Source organism: Panthera uncia, chromosome B1 (genome assembly GCF_023721935.1).
Source record: "Panthera uncia isolate 11264 chromosome B1, Puncia_PCG_1.0, whole genome shotgun sequence".
NCBI lineage: Eukaryota > Metazoa > Chordata > Mammalia > Carnivora > Felidae > Panthera > Panthera uncia.
In genome coordinates, this window is record NC_064811.1 from 95,203,616 (window position 1) to 95,220,993 (window position 17,378).

Below are 17,378 nucleotides of genomic sequence, written 5' to 3' on the forward strand. Positions count from 1 at the left end.
CTCATTGTGGTTTTGATTTGAATTTCTCTGATGGCTAATATGTTGAGCATATTTTTGTATGTTTATTGATCATTTGCGTATCTTCTTTGGAGAAATGTTTACTGAGACTCTTTGCTCATTTTTTAGATGATTTGAAGACATTTAATAATATTTATTAGTTGGTATTTTAGGCAAAACTGCAATCCACCAATAAAAATCCTTCACATTTATACTTCTAGCCTGTCCAAAATGGGTGAAAGGGTTGAATCTTTACACTATTTAATTAATTTAAGATGAACAAAGGTCTATGGGGTGCCTGGGTGGCTCAGTCTGTTAAGCATCTCACTCTTGATTTCACCTGAGGTCATGATCTCACAGTTTGTGGGTTTGAGCCCTGAGTTGGTCTCCATGCTGACAGTGCTGAGCCTGCTTGGAATTCTCTCTCTCCCTGGTTCTCTGCCCCTCTCCCTCTCTCTCTGTCTCTCTCTCTGTCTCTCTCTCTCTCTCTCTCTCTCTCTCGCAAATATATAAATAAATAAATAAATAAACATTAAAAAACAAAAAGATGTACAAGGGTCTGTTTTACTGAAGAAAGCAGAATATGAACCTTTAAATTCAATGATCCCTATTTAGAAGTAAACCCACTTGATTGTTTTTTGTTTTATTGAGAGGAAATGTATATAACATAAAATTAGCCATTATAAACTACACTATTCAGCTGTTACAAACTAGTACCTTCATAATGTTGTGCAACCACCACTCACAAGTTCTAAAATATTTTCATTGACTCAAAAGAAACCTCTGCTCATTATATTGTCACTCCCCATCCCTTCCTTTCTAGCCTCTAACAACCACCAATCTGGTTTTTGTCAGTCTTTATGGATTCATCTCTTCTGAATATTTCATGTTAGTGGAATGATACATTATGTGACATTTGTGTATAGATATTTTGATTTAGCTTGATTTTTTTCAATTTTTCTCACAACTGCAATATGTATCAGTACTTTATTCTTATTGTTGAATCATATTCAATTGTATGTATATTTATTTTGTTGATCCATTTATCCATATACATTAATGGACATTTGGGTTATTTTTTACTTTCTGTCCATTGTAAACAGTGTTGCTATGCACATTTGTGGCTGGTTTTGGTATCTGAGTAATATTAAAAAATGTTTCTTTCTCTGCTTTTTTTTTGGCGCAGATATGAATATACTGTATGTAGGTTTTAATGATAACTTCCATCACTATACTTTTTATAGATGTAAATTTATTTTTTGAGTCTGTTTTGTTTTTGTAATTTGTGATTTTCTAGGAATTTATCTTTTTCTTTTTTTTTTTTTTTAACGTTTATTTATTTTTGAGACAGGGAGAGACAGAGCATGAACAGGGGAGGGGCAGAGAGAGGGAGACACAGAATATGAAGCAGGCTCCAGGCTCTGAGCTGTCAGCACAGAGCCCGACGCGGGGCTAGAACTCACGGACCGCAAGATCATGACCTGAGCCGAAGTCGGCCACCCAACCGACTGAGCCACCCAGGCGCCCCAGAATTTATCTTTTTCATGTTAAGCAATTCACTTATTATTTCATTAAAATCGGTAGTAATGTCTACTTTTCATTTCTGAATCTAGCAATTTGATTTTTATCTTTTATTTTTTTCCAGTTTTTATCCATTTTGTTGATTATTTTAAGTGTATTGTAAACTTTAAGTTTATTTATTTTCAGAGAGAGAGAGAGAGAGAGAGCAATCAGGGGAAGGGCAGAGAGAAAGAGTGAGAGAGAGACAGAATCCCAAGCAGGCTCCAAGCTGTTAGCGCAGAGCATGATGCGGAGCTCCAACTCACAGACTGGGAGATCATGTCCTGAGTCAAAATCAAGAGTGAGACTCTTAACTGACTGAGCCACCTAGATGCCCCATTTTATTGATCTTTTCAAATAATCAGCTTTTGAGTTAAAAAAAAATGTGTTCTTGTTTTTCTATTCTGTATATCATATTTTTCTCTTCTTTCATTCCGCATGTTTTAGGATTAGTTTCCTCTTCTTTTTCTACTGTTGTAAGGTAGAAAGTTAAGCTATTGTTTTGACATCATTCTTTGTTTTTAAAAACAAAATAGAGGTGTATTCTATAAATTTCTCTCTAAGCAGTACTTCCACTGGATTCCAGGTTTTCTATATTATGTCCTCATTTTGTATTAGTCTCAAAGTAATTTCTGATTTCGTGTGTGGTTTCTTCTTTGACCCATTGGCTATTTATGTGTGTTGTTTAATTTCCTCACATTTCTGGTTTCCAAAGGTATTTCTGTTACTGATTTCTAATTTCATTCCATGTGGTCAGAGAACCTACTTTGTATTATTTCAAACTTTTAAATTTTTGAGGTCAATTTATAGTCTAGCTATATTAACCAGGCCTGCTGTGTTGTTGTGGTTGTTTTTGTTTATTTGTTTGTTTTATTCTGTCTTCTGATGCTTTGACAATTTAGGAACTTGCCAAATGCCCCAAAGCTGCTAAGATTACTTCAACTACTCAACTCTAAGCCTATTTCCCTTGCCTCATGTATTCTTTCCCACATAAACCACAATAAAGGCTTTGCCAACTGTTCTCATCTCTCTGCTGTTTTCTCCTGTAGCCCCCTGTAGTGTGGTATGTCCCCAACGCTCCAGAACTGTGGGTAATAAACTCTCTTTTCAATGGCAATGTTGGCCTCATATTGTCTCAAATTTTCTTTTAATGTACTATATTTTAAGTCACTAGCATATGCTATACTCTGGAGAATGGTTCATGTCGCTTGAGAGGAATTCATGTTATTTTGTTGTTGAATGGTGTGCTCTATTGCTGTTTGTTAGATCTAATCAGTTTACAAAATTTTTCAAGTCTTCTATTTCATGTTGATCATCTGCATAGTTCTTATATACATTAACGAAAATGGGAGTATTGATGTTTCTATCTATTATTGTTGAAATGTCTATGTGTACCTTCAGTTTTATCACTTTTCCTCCATGTCTTTGGGGGCACTATGTTTAGGTGTGAATATTTTTGTAACTGTTATAGTTTCATAATGTTTTAATCCTTTGATATTATATAATGTACCCCTATATCTCTAGAAACATTTTGAATCAATTGTGTCTGATATTCATGTACTACAGCTTTCTTTTGGTTGCTGTTTGCATGATATATCTTTTTTTTCTATTTTTTTACTTTCCATCTATTTGTATCTTTGGATCTAAAGTGTGTGGAACATAGTATATACAGATAGTATCTTTTATTTTTAATCTTTTAAATCCCTTCCTTCGGATAGGATTCTTTAAACAATTTACATTTAAGTTATTGTTGATATGATTTAGTCCATCATTTTACTTTTTGTTTTCTGTATGTGTCCTGTCTTTCGTGTTTCTGTGTTTTCTCTCGTTTACTGCATTATTTGCAATAAGAAAATATTATCTAATGTAACACTTCAATTTCTTCTGTCATTTTTCATTATTTAGTTTTCCATTATTAATGATTTATCGGGGCTGCCACACAAATCTTATCTGAATCTGTTTCAGATTTATTTCAGTGAGATATCAAATCATGATTCCCATTTAGTTTTATTTCCTTTTCCTTTTTTGTGGGGTTAATATTATATGTATTTCATAAACACATGTTACTTACTCAACAATTTTAATTATTATTTTTATAACTACATCTTTTAAAGAAGATAATAGTGGAGTGCAAGTATGTATTTATAGCTTTTGAAATATTAGCCATCTATTTGCCATGTCTGTCTCCCTTCGCTTTTTTTCCTGTGGGTTTCAGTTACAATCTGGAGTTATTTACCTAGCCCTTTGCTGCCTTGCTTTCACCTGTCTTCTTTGTGCTAGTACTGAAAAATATGTTATATTTTTATATGGTATGAGTTCAGTAATATAATTATAAACATGTTGTGTAATATAATTGGTTTTTAAATCACCTAAAAGAAGAAAAAAGATGAGATATGCATTTGTACTATCTTTTATAATTGCATAGTTGTCCTTTCCAGTGCTTTTTGCTTTTTCAGCTGGACTTGTATTACTGTCTGGAATCCCTTTCAGTAAGCCTGAAGAACTTCCTTTCATATATCTTGTAAAGTGGGTCTGCTACCTACAAATTCTTATAGTGTCCTTTTTGTTTGTTTGTTTATAATGTTTATTTTTGAGAGAGAGAGAGAGACAGAGTGTGAATAGGAGAGGGACAGAGAAAGAGGGAGACACAATCCAAAGCAGGCTCTGAGCTCAGGAACCGCAAGGTCATGACCTGAGCCAAAGTTGGATGCTTAACCAACTGAGCCACCCAAGCACCCCCTGTTTGTTTTGTTTGTAATGTCTTCATTTCACCTTTATTATTTTTTTTAATGTTTATTTATTTTTGAGAGAGAGAGAGAGACAGAGGAGACAGGGACAGAGCTGGAGTGGGGGAGGAGGAGCGAGGGAGGGGATACAGAATCTGAAGTAAGCTCAGGGCTTTAAGCTGTCAGCACAGAACCCAAGGCAGGGCTTGAACTCACAAACCATAAGATTATAACCTGAGCCGAAGTTGGACTGAGCCATCTAGGTGCCCCTCACCTTTAGTTTTTAAGGGAGCTTTGCCAGATACAGAGTTCTTGGTTAACATTTGTTTCCCCTTTATAAACATTTTGGATATATTATCCTACTGCCTTCTGCCCTTGATTGTGTCTGATGAGAAATAAGTTGCTATTCTTATTGGAGTCCCATTAAATAGTCATTTTTTCTCTTGCTGCTTTCCAGATTTCTCTGCCTTTAGCTTTCAGCATTTTTACTATGACAAGTCTGTTTGTAGATCATCTTGTGTTTATCCTACTTAGATTTTGGTGAGTTTCTTAAATGTGTAGATTAATTCTCATCGAATTTTGGAAGTTTCCAGACACCACTTCTTTAAATATTTTTCTCTGCTTTCCTTGTGGCGCTCCCATTATGTGTACATTGTTGTCCTCAATGGTACCCAGCATTCCCCTCCAACCCCCCGCCCCCACCCGCCACACACTAATCAGCCTCAGTCACTCAGAGCTTAACTGCTGGGGAAATGATGGAAAATGTGGACATTCCGCCCCACGGGGAAAATGCTATAACCCTTTTTATTTTATTTTATAACCATTGCCTCAGCTACAATAATCGAGTAGATTTTTTACACTACCAGCCATACATAGACATTCAGACTGCATATTCAGCCAGCCACCTGAGTGAACTCAGGATGCTAAATTACACATATTTACTGAAGACTTAGGGTGGGAAAAGGCATTTTTGATCTACCTCAAGAAAGAGTGGTTGAGTAAACATGGGGCCTGTTGAGAGAGCACAGAAAAACCAACCAAAAAAAGCATCAAAGTTGAAGTCAAGAGAACTAGATTCTTGTCTCAAGCATGTAATTAACTTTCAAAGTTAATTTGGCTTAATCACTTAACAGCCTTTGGCTCAAGTTTTCTAATATTTAAATTGTATGGTTGAGCTAGTTATTTTTTAAGGTGATTTTCTTCATTAAATTGTAGATGACTTCTGCTATAATTGTCATGGGTACTTTTTCTATCTGATCACTTTCTGGTTAAGTTCACATATTCATGAGTCACCTCCCCTTACCCTTAAAGCCAAGAAATTATTCTAACTTCTGCTACTCAAAGAAAGCAAACTAGCCCATTTAGACTGATTTTAAATACTCTTAAATTTAACTTTCAGAGTTGTCTGTGTTTCAATCGCTGATGATCACACAGAAACAGAAGAAATGATGGAAGAATTATATTTACACCAGAACAAATCCCATTCCATATTTAAGTATCATTTCAGACACAAGTTAGAATGTATTGCTTATCTTTTTTCTTACTTCTGAGTATATGTTCCTATAAAGTATGGACAGTATCATTTTTAACCCACATATCTAGAATATTAAATGTAAAGCACAGTGTTTAGGGATATGATGAAAGTTATCAGGCAGAAATATCATTGTTAATTAGCTTAAAAGATAAAATCTAAATAGAATATAATATATAAGTAATCGCTAGGTTTAAGGAATATTAATTAAGTGGACAAATAAATGTGTTTGAATAATTGGAAATTATTATTTTTTAAATATTTATTTTTGAGAGAGAGACAGACAGACAGAGTGAGAGTGGGGCAGAGGCAGAGAGAGAGACACAGAATCTGAAACAGGCTTCAGGCTCTGAGCTGTCAGCACAGAGCCTGATGCAGGGCTTGAACTCCGGAATGGCGAGATCATGACAGAGGCCAAAGTCTAAACTTAACCAACTGAGCCACTAGGCGCCCCGGAAATTATTTTTCATAAGACATGTTTAGAAATTCCTTTTATATGATATTTGATTGATACACAAATATTTGTACTGCATTTCATCTATGCATATGGATATAAGAAATTCTATATACATAACATAATGTATATTAGCATTTCTACTATGCATTAGTAACATATAAATGTGCAATATGGACAGAATACAGTAATGTGACTACTAATCTTTCACACTTTACATTTACACTTTGATAATCAATTTACTCTGATTTCTTGTGAAGCCTTCAGGGTAAAGTTATATTAGTGCATAACTCAGTGCTTTTCGAATTTTAAAGTGTCTTGGACTTCCCTGCAGCATATGACACTCTATACAAAATCATTCTCAGAAAAATCGGTTTAGTAGGTCTGTGGAGAGGAACAGAAATTACAGATTTCACTTTCTTCGTGTCATTTTTTAAATTGAAGTATTATTGTATATGCCAGTTATACTTCAATTAAAAAAAATAGGGGTGCCCAGTGGCTCAGTCAGTTGAGCATCCAATTTCAGCTTAGGTCATGATCTCATGGTTCCTGAGTTTAAGCCCCATGTCAGGCTCTGTGCTGACAACTCAGATCCTGGAGCCTGCTTCTGATTCTGTCTGTGTCTCCCTCTCCCTCTGCCCTCCCTCAGATCACACTCTGTCTCTCTCTCTCAAAACTAAATTTAAAAAAACGTTAAAAAATATTTTTAAAAAATAGACACTGGTGTGCCTGGGTAGCTCAGTTGTTTAAGCATCCAGCTCTTGATTTCATCTCTGGATGATCTCACAGTTTGTGAGTTCAAGCCTCATATTGGGCTCCGTACTGATAGTGCAGAGCCTGCTTGAGTTTCTCTCTCTTTCCCTACCCCTCCTGTGCTCTCTCTCTCCTTCTCTCACTCTCTCTCTCTCTCTCTCTCTCTCTCTCTCAAAAATAAATAAATAAATAACTTAAAAAATAAATTTAAAAAATAGACACCAAGGGAAGAAAAAAAATTCTGCAATTTTAATAAGTAACTTTTGAGAAATGCTAACCTAGTTTTTCAGTTCCTTCAATTGCAAATGAGCTTGGATAGAAGGAAACAATAGAAACTCAATCTTCCCTGACTTGAACTGAAGCAACGAATCAAACCTATTATTTTTTGAGAATAGAAGAAAACAACAATAAATAATTTCCTTATTCTATACCTACAGAACAATACCATTATACATTATCTCTATGTTTATTTTTGCTGTGAGTTTTTTGGGAGTGGCAGTGTATCCACTTTTAAACTCAGTTACTGTGCTTTCCTAGGTGATAATGAAACAAGATTTCTGATGAAGGGAATAGAGATTAAAGTTCATTTATTTAATTTCACACTCAAAGTAGAATTTTACTTATTTTATTTTCCAGTGTTTTTTTTTTTTCAGTCTTAGATGTTTCAAAACATATTACTACTTTTTTCTTTTCCGTATTGTTTTGGTTATTTTTAGAAGTTCTCTGTTAAGGCTTAAAAAATGACTTGGCAATTTCTCTTGATATTTGCCATTCTCTTAATTCTATCCCATTACTCCCATTTATGCCTTTTTGTATCATGGTAAAGTATCCCCCTTCTGCCTCTAATGTTTACATATGTCAAATGCTGATGTGTTGTTCTAAATAGAAATGGTTACTGTGGCAGCTGTAAGCAGGAGAGTGGTGTAACAGTGTAATAAATAGTCCCTAACTAAGCATGTATAAGGATTTACACACTGCAGCAGCAAAAATTAAGTAACTCAGATAAGAATGTTAGAAAGTCTTTCCTTGACCTTTACTTAATGGGTTCTCATATTTCTACACAAACACATTACTGCAGTAGTGAATATATAGCAATCATTATTATTTATGTGCCATGCTGTTGTAAATACAATCATAGTTATTAGCATTAATTCATTTTTACAAAATGCTTCTAACAACATACTGTATTACAAATAAGAGAAAAATTTTCATCCCTTTCTGCATAACTTCTACCCTAGCCTGTCTTAATTTGTGTTTATAGATAAGCTTATGTAACTGGAAAACTCTTTCACACCCATTTGGATTATTTTTTTTCCACTATAAACGTTTCAAAATGTGTAACTTGAGCCTGATGCAGGAATACATATAACTTTTTAAGTTTACACCATCTATATTTGCTCAGAATATCAGATAATCTTATGTACATTTACTTTCCCATTCAAATATATGATGAAGTAGAGATAGCATGATAAATATGCTTGGTTAAAATCAAACATTTCAAGTAATGTCAGAATTGCTTAGACCTTTTGGTCTAATTGGAAACTCATTTTACTTCCAGTCCCAGAATTCTCTATCTCTTTTAGAAAAAAACTTAAAGTTTAGTTTCCTATTAATTAAAAACAGACTGCTGGTAATATTTTGCAGAGATGCAATATTGCCTTTTCTGTATCCATGTTTATCCATGTTTTGTCCTCCTATAATAAGAGAATTCCAATTATATCAATGTATTAAGTATATCAATATATCAATTATGCCAATTATATATATAAATTATATCAATGTATCAATGTATTGGTTATATCAATATAAAATATATCACTGTAGCAAAATCAAGCTACAGTAATTTTCTAATCTTTCCTTGCAATTAAGTCTGAGCAAAGAACAGTAGTGGCGGAAATTCTAGAAAGGCTCCTTAAAAAGAGGGCAGAAATTTAAGAATAAAACCCTCAGAAACATTTGCTTATTGTCCCCTTCTTTTATTACCAGTTTTCAATTAATAACCTCTAGCCATGGCTCTGTCTTTTCATTCTGCCTGTTCTTCATCTAGTCTATGCTGTCATGACTGTTCATCTCAATGGTAGCCATCTCACCATTTTTCATTTTCAGTTTCTTATTTTCTTATGTTTTCAACAATCCTGAACTTTACTGTCAAATTAATGTGCTTTCATCATTTCATTGTTCTGTTAAAAATATTTAATTTGCTCTGCATTATCATATACACCTTTAGTATTTAGGACTCTCCTCAATTTGGCTGCATCATAACTTTCTATTTCTTTCCCTCCAGTTTCCAATATAAATAAATTGTTCCTGTGAGAATAATCTATTCAAGATTATCTGTTTTCCATGTCTTTGCACATAGACATATACTATATCTCACTTTGTACTCAGATCCAAATATTGCCCATTAATTGTTTCCCTGCTCAAAGCCTTTGTCTTCCATGGAGCTGAGCACCCTAGTGTACTATGAATTTTCTTCCTCTAAATGTTTGTATATATAATATACAATATATAATATTATATATATGTATATATAATATAATATAACATAACATAATATAATATAACATAATATAATATAACATAATATAATATACCTGTTGGTGGTAATGTTCATTTTAAATCAGTCAGATACAACTTTATATTGCTAGAGAATTTAACATGTCCCTTATCTTTCCAAATACTGCAAAGACAGGAAATACCTCTTATAATATCTTGCATACTTCATAGCCGATATTCACAACATCTAACATATTTGTCTTGGTCTAAGCACTAAGAATGTTCTTCTCATATATCTAAATATCTTTCACCACAGTTTTCATATTTAATACAGTTAAGCTGATATTTACGTAGTAACTAACAACTTTTCTCTCCATCCTAATAGTTTGCCTTTAAGTTCTTTTCACAGAATATTCCAATTAATCTTCTAGTGCTCCATGACTTTTGTGAACCTAAGCTGTTATCCTCAAATATTCTAGATGTCCATGATAACTGGGAGATACACACACACACACACACACAGAAATTACGATGTAGTACAGTTTAAACTAAATATTCAGGCAAAAACATTTAATTCCATTTTTTAAAAAAAGCTGCCAGACCAGTTAGATTCCTTTCATAGATGTTTCTAACTGGAGGGAGTAAGGGATAGTGTCTGTTTATTTCTTGGTCAGCAGTTTGAATATAACCCCAAAAACAACAGTTATGTTAAGACACAAAAATTACAATATAGACTGTCAATTCCAGACAAGATTCTGTGGGTTCTCCCATACTGTATTAAAGTGCAAGAGAAAGAAAAGGAACACAATAACTTAATTTCTTGTTTTGGAGCCTGAGTTACCTGGAACTCTCTTGATTCTTGAAAGTTTTATTTCATTTCTGTAGTAAACACAGTACACTAATAATAAATTCCTTCTCATATTAAGTTGAATTGAATTTCTGCCAAACACAACTTAGAGGGTTCTACTTAATTTAACATCAGTGTTATCTAAGTGTTTTTAAAATTAAATATCATGCTACATTCTATGTGAAGTACTTACTAATTATTCTTTCTAGTGGTGGACCAACAATGGAGCAGTGAGAGTGGTTTGTCCAGGGGTACAAAAGAACGCTACATTGTCTATAGAAAGTTTATAAGCAATAATAAAATCAATTCAACACTGATATGATTTATTTTAAAAATCATTTTGTGTTAAGAAATTTAAAAAATAAAAATCATTCTGTGTTGGCAATCTTACTAATATCACTGATTAAATATTCTTCCCTGAAAAAAAAATTTTTTTTTGGTCAATATTCTAGAAAACTGCTGCAGTTATTGCTGATTGTATATAAATTTCTAAGCTTTTATAGTATATTAATGTTATTTATACTTTGGTAAAAGTTGTATTCCTTGCAGATATTATTTGGAGAACTCCCCCCAAAAATATAGTGATCTTTCAACACACCGGGGCTTCACCACATGAGTCCCCAAGGGCGTTCAGAATCATTTGAGCTTGCTTAGGGTACAGTTCATATATCACAGCCCTCTAGTATTCTGTATACCATTTTGTTACTTGTATATAAACAATAAAACACAGTGACTGTAAATACAAGAAACCAGAACTTCCATTATTTTGGTGAACTTTGTAGAGTGCACTTTTAATTTTTTTATTTTTTATTAAAATTTTTTAATATTTATTCATTTTTGAGACACAAAGACAGAGCATGAGTGGAGGAGCGGCAGACAGAGAGAGACACACAAGATCTGAAGCAGGCTCCAGGCTCTGAGCTGTCAGCACAGAGCCCAATGTGGGGCTTGAATTCATGAACTATGAGATCATGACCTAAGCTAAAGTCAGATGCTTAACTGACTGAGCCACCCAGGCACCCCTAAAGTACTTTTTAGATGGGTTTTTCATTTTGCATTTATGTCCTTTTTAAACAATACATAAATATAATAAAAACCCTTTACCTTTTCCACTTATACTGTAAGATTTCTTTTAATTTAAAAAATACATTTCTTAGTTTTTTAATTTATGTATTTGTTTTATTTTTACTTGAATGATTATTTATATAAAAGAAAATGTTTTCTGCCTTTCTTTTCAGGCAATTGTTACTATTTGTCTTTTTTTCATGATTATTAGTAGAGAGGCTGGTTTAAAATGATCTACTAACGAAAGTGTCAAATATGCCCTCCTCCTCCTTCCCTAAGAAACGCAAGCTACACAGTGGATAATAGAATTTTTGAAAAATACTTTTTTTTTAAAACATTTTTCTTCTCTCTCTCTCTCCCATATATACACATACATATATGTATGTATGTATACACACACACACACACACACACACACACACACACCAGATTGCTTAAGTAACATAAAAAGTGTGGTTTACCCATGAAAAGCATGTTTCATTATTTTCTCTTAAATTTATCTCACTGAGTCAGTAAAATTCTAGTATTTCAATATTTTACATCAAGCTACTATTTCCAAAATGACATGAGTATCTGTTTTCATTTCTATCTCTTTTATTTCTATTTTCTGTAAGTTGTTTCTACAAAAGCTTTTAAAAAAGGAAAAATGGCTACCAGCACCTGTCTCGTTGTGAGAGGCAAGATCTTATCACTGACAGCTAATCAATAAAAACAAATGAAAAGTAATAACATCAGACTTGAGAAGTAAGATTTTTATTCTTAGCCTGAAGCGAAGGTTCACCAATATGCTAAAATCAATCTTTCCCTCAGACCGAACCTAAATCCTAATCGTTAAATCTTTAAAAGTACCATATGCAGAGCGCCCTGCTGCCTTGCACTCACAGTACAAAATAGAAGACTGTCACTGCCGTTCTCCCCCTCAGGCCCTCATAACCAAGACAGATCACCATGCAGGAGAACACCTGACCCTGAGAGTAGAGAGAGCAAGGCATCTGCAAGACTTTTCTCGCTAAGCAGATTATAAGCAACCTCCTTGTACCCACTGTGATGAAAGTCATTCTGGGCTTTCTCAGAAGCAGGCAGTAAACTGACCAAATGCAAAGCAGGATGGTGATCTAGTACACTGCAAATAATGGGCAAAGGGCTAGAAGGGAGCTTGCATATGCATCATAATCTATCACTAGTAAGACAGAAAGAAGAATGTATGCCTTGCCTGGAAATTATTTGCTTCATCAGAAGAGAGAAAGTAAAACGCATAAAAGCTTCAAAGTAATGTTTGGAAGTTTTCTTGTATATGCAACTTGTACACATTTGATTATTTAAAAACAAATGTTAAGAAACCATTATTCCCTGCATGTGCCTTCATTCTGCTGAATCGTGAGTCTTCAGTGAACCCTGTCTGTTAGCAAAGTCTCACAGAGTGGTCCTAATCATCCAACACAGTTAATTAGAGTATCAGTGCACTTGAAAGAAGTCAGAGTGTTCAGTATAAGATATTTGGCAAAAATAATAAAACATATTCTCACAAGAGCTCCATAATAATCTTACTCATTGTATTCACTAATTTTTTCTTAGATATAATGATAGAATAAATGCTTACTCATGTTGGCATGATCAGATTTCTATAACCAAAGTATAAAGATCATGTTATCTTAAATAATTTCTCATAGGAAAAGTGAAATAAATCATTTGTCAAATAGCAAAATCATTTAGCAAACCATTGACAGTTGTGGCAAAAATTCTTTCTCTACAGAATCTGTAAAAAATAATTTAGTTTTCTAAAGTTGTAGCCATTTTATTCTAGTATGTTAATGGGTTAAATTACTTGACTTCCATTTTATCTTTTTCTGGTATTTGTTTTTCTCCAAATTGCTAAAAGTGTGATTTCCATTTTGGAGAGAAAGGGAGAGAGAGAGAGGGAAAGGGAGGGAGACACACACACAAACATAGATAGATAGATAGATAGATAGATAGATAGATAGATAGAAAGAAAGAAAACAACCTTATTTCAGAGCAAAGTAATTGCACCTGCAGTAGTGACCCTGACAACAGCATGAAAAGCCTGTAAGGAGAGAGTTGGGGCCTAACTTTATCTCCTTACCAAGGCTTCTGCATTATCAACATTACTTCTACATCCCCAGGCTACAAATCATTTTCCTGAATTTAGTGGTCTTAATTATATGATGTCCTTCCAGGTTTAATCATAGGAGGGGTTCAGAGAATCAATTGAATGTCGGTAGCCCTAGAAATACCATCTGATAGTATGCCTTCATTATGCTACTGAGAGACTTTAAGCTTAGAAAGGGCAAGAGCCTTGGGCAGAGTCACAGAATTTGTTTTTAATAGTGACCTGCAATCAAACAGACCTAAGTTAATCATCCAGATGCTATTAGCTCAATTTGTCTTCTATATTTCTTCCTTTCTCTGTTTATTTGTCTCTCTACCTACCTACCTATGTACCCAACCTTCCACATATACATAGTCTGGATGTAATGACCAAGTGCTCACATTTACCCATTAACTCACCCATTGATTTAACTTGATTCAACTTGACTCAACTTTAGTCAGGCTTTTCTCCTCCTTTATAGGCTCTTGAACGTTAGTTCACTCTTTAGCTTAGGCAAACACTAACAAGCATAACCTCGTCCATTAAAGGCTCTTCCTAAGAATGGACTAACCACAGGGCAGAAAAATTCCTATTCATCCTTCCCCAGTCATGCCATCAGCTCACCTGTCTCTGCTTACCCTTCTCCATCACAAAGTTCTTTCTAGCCCTGCTTATGCTTCCCTATAAAAGAAAGATCTTTTTCTGTTTAACTTTGATAACTTTCTGGAATGTTCCAACTATTCTCCCTATTTCAGTAGTCTTTTTGGATAAAATCTCTCTTAAGTCCAGATTTGTTACTTGTTCGACAGTAATAAATGTCTTAAATTGTATTCTCAATGGGGCGCCTGGGTGGCTCAGTCGGCTCAGTTGGTTAAGCCGCCGACTTCGGCTCAGGTCATGATCTCACAGTCCGTGAGTTCGAGCCCCACGTCGGGCTCTGTGCTGACAGCTCGGAGCCTGGAGCCTGTTTCAGATTCTGTGCCTCCTTCTCTCTCTGACCCTCCCCTGTTCTGTCTCTGTCTCAAAAATAAATAAACATTAAAAATTTTTTTTTTTAAATTGTATTCTCAAAAAGACAAACGTTTTAAAAAAGGTATTTTCTACCCAACAGTTATCAATTTCTAACTCAATCCCTTTTCATATTCCTGTAGTATGAGTTCCCCACTTTCAGTTTACTAAAACTGCTATCTTTTAAGCTCACAAGTCTGTTCCAACAACTTATTCTCAATCCTCAACCTGCTTGTATTCTTACCATGAATTTATGCTTTAGCCAACCCTTTCATCTAATATATATCTTGACTTTCTTTTTTTTTTTTTTAATTTTTTTTTCAACGTTTTTTATTTATTTTTGGGACAGAGAGAGACAGAGCATGAACGGGGGAGGGGCAGAGAGAGAGGGAGACACAGAATCGGAAACAGGCTCCAGGCTCCGAGCCATCAGCCCAGAGCCTGATGCGGGGCTCGAACTCACGGACCGCGAGATCGTGACCTGGCTGAAGTCGGACGCTTAACCGACTGCGCCACCCAGGCGCCCCTATATCTTGACTTTCATGAGAAGTGCCTCTCTTTTACCTTTGTGCTATATCTAAAATGCACTATACTGAAAACTTCAGTCTTCATTCATTTCCCCATCTCTTTTATTGAGGCTTTCCTATTTGGTCTCAATTGATCAAAGTTTCTTTGATTTTCTCTTTTTATTCTTGGACAAATCATAGTTCTTTTTCATCCAGAGTTTCATTTCTAGAAGTTTCCTTCTAGAAGATTTGTTTTTCATGATCTTATAGGATATACAAACGATAACTTTCCATCTTTATAGGTAAACATATAATCCATATACTGACCCTCATTCCAGAATTTTGACCACTTAAGTCAAGATGGTATTTCCACAGAGATAAATTGATATATACAAACTGGTAAAAATGGGTTAAAGTAATGTATGGAAGGAGAAAATTCAAATAGGTTCTGAAAGCTTTCATAATTTTCTGCAAGGTATGTTATTATGCCTCACAAAATTTTCTGTATTGAACTATATATTTTATAATTTCTTTGTCATTCTTAAGTAATACTGGCTCTGTGTCAATTTCACCAATTTGGATATGGATTGTTTGCAATGTGGCTTATAAATGATATCCTCATTGTAGCTGCCCCACCAGATGAAAATAAATATGTTAAATAATATATTATTTACTTCAGTTACCTTGTGGATTTTAAAATTGAAATGTCAGCAGGTTGCGATTCACTTCCAAACCAAAACACATATTAGCACAACAACTTGGTTTCTTATATCTGCAGGGTTGCTTCTTAAATATGGGGTTCACTGACCACTTGCATCAGACTCATGCAAGTATGTGTGTGTGTGTGTTGTACATGTATTTTAAATACAAATCCTTGGCATCTAAACAAAACAGCTGAATTATAATTTCCTGGAGTGGGGCTTGAATTTTTTTTAAATAGGCTATCCTTGTGATTCCTCTTATATACTTTTGAGTATGGGTATCACTGATACTGAGAAGTGAACTACTTTACTCCTATCTGCCACTATCTAGAAGGTGTTTAGAGAGAACACAATCAGGGAGAGCATACTCCGCTCTCCATCTGGCCTGATAAGGCACATCAGATCTGTGTCTTGCAAGCTTTAAAATCCTCTGCGTCATGGGTCTCAAATCTGCAGCACCATGTAATGGTGAGTCCCTACAAGATGACTTCATCATTGCCCCTACTGTGTGGGGTTGCAGAGATAGCAGCAGTGGCTGTAAGAACAGTTTGGCCCTCAGGGCACCGCTCTGGGATTGGGGAGTGCCGGGCAGGTTCTGTCCTTTCAGCCAGAAGCAAAGGTTTTCCTCCCCCACAGCTGTTTCACTAACACCATTTAAAGTCCCAGCCAGGCTTCCCCCGGGGCTTCCACATGTCCTGAGAAAAACCATAATCCTAACATTTATTTTAAAAATAAAATGGAAAGTATCCTCTTTTTTAAAAGATATAAAATTGGGGCACCTGGGTGGCTCAGTCAGTTAGGCATCCGACTTCGGCTCAGGTCATGATTTCGTGGTTCATGAGTTCCAGCCCTGCTGACAGCTTGGAGCCTAGTGCCTGCTTCGGAATCTGTGACTCCCTCTCTCTCTCTGTCCCCTCCCCAGCTCATGCTCTGTCTCTGTCTCTCAAAAAATAAATAAACGTTAAAAAAATTAAAAGAAAAAGATACAAAATTTTGCATGTGGCATCAGTAGATCTGCTAAGTAAGCTTTAGTGCTCTCTATATTCTTTGAATTTTTTGTACAGTATTGTGAGTTCCCTTGCATTCACATCTGATATACTATTTTGAGCCTTGAAGAGTTCAGATTTTTACCTCACTCAACTAATTTCTTAATGTGGACCAGTCATTTCATATATCTTAGCATAAGTTTCTTTATTTGAAAATTATCTTTGGCTAACTTTCAAGCTTCAAAATTTATTAATTCAATTCATTGTTGTACCCCAACTCCCAACATATAGTAATGTGGTATACACTTAACCTTTGAACAACGCATATTTACACTGCACAGGTCCACTTACGTGTGGATTTTTTTCGAAAAATGTGGTACAATACTGTAAATGTATTTTCGCTTAAGATTTTCTTAATTATATTTTCCTATCTCTAGCTTATGTTATTGTAAGAATACAATGTATAATACATATAACATACAAAATATGTATTAATTAACTATTATGTTGTCAGTAAGGCTTCAGGTCAACAGCAAGCTACTAGTAGTTAAGATTTGGGAGAGCTAAAGTTGTACCTGAATTTTCTAATGCACAAAGTCAGCGCCTCTAACCCTTATATTGTACATAGGTCAACTGTTTTA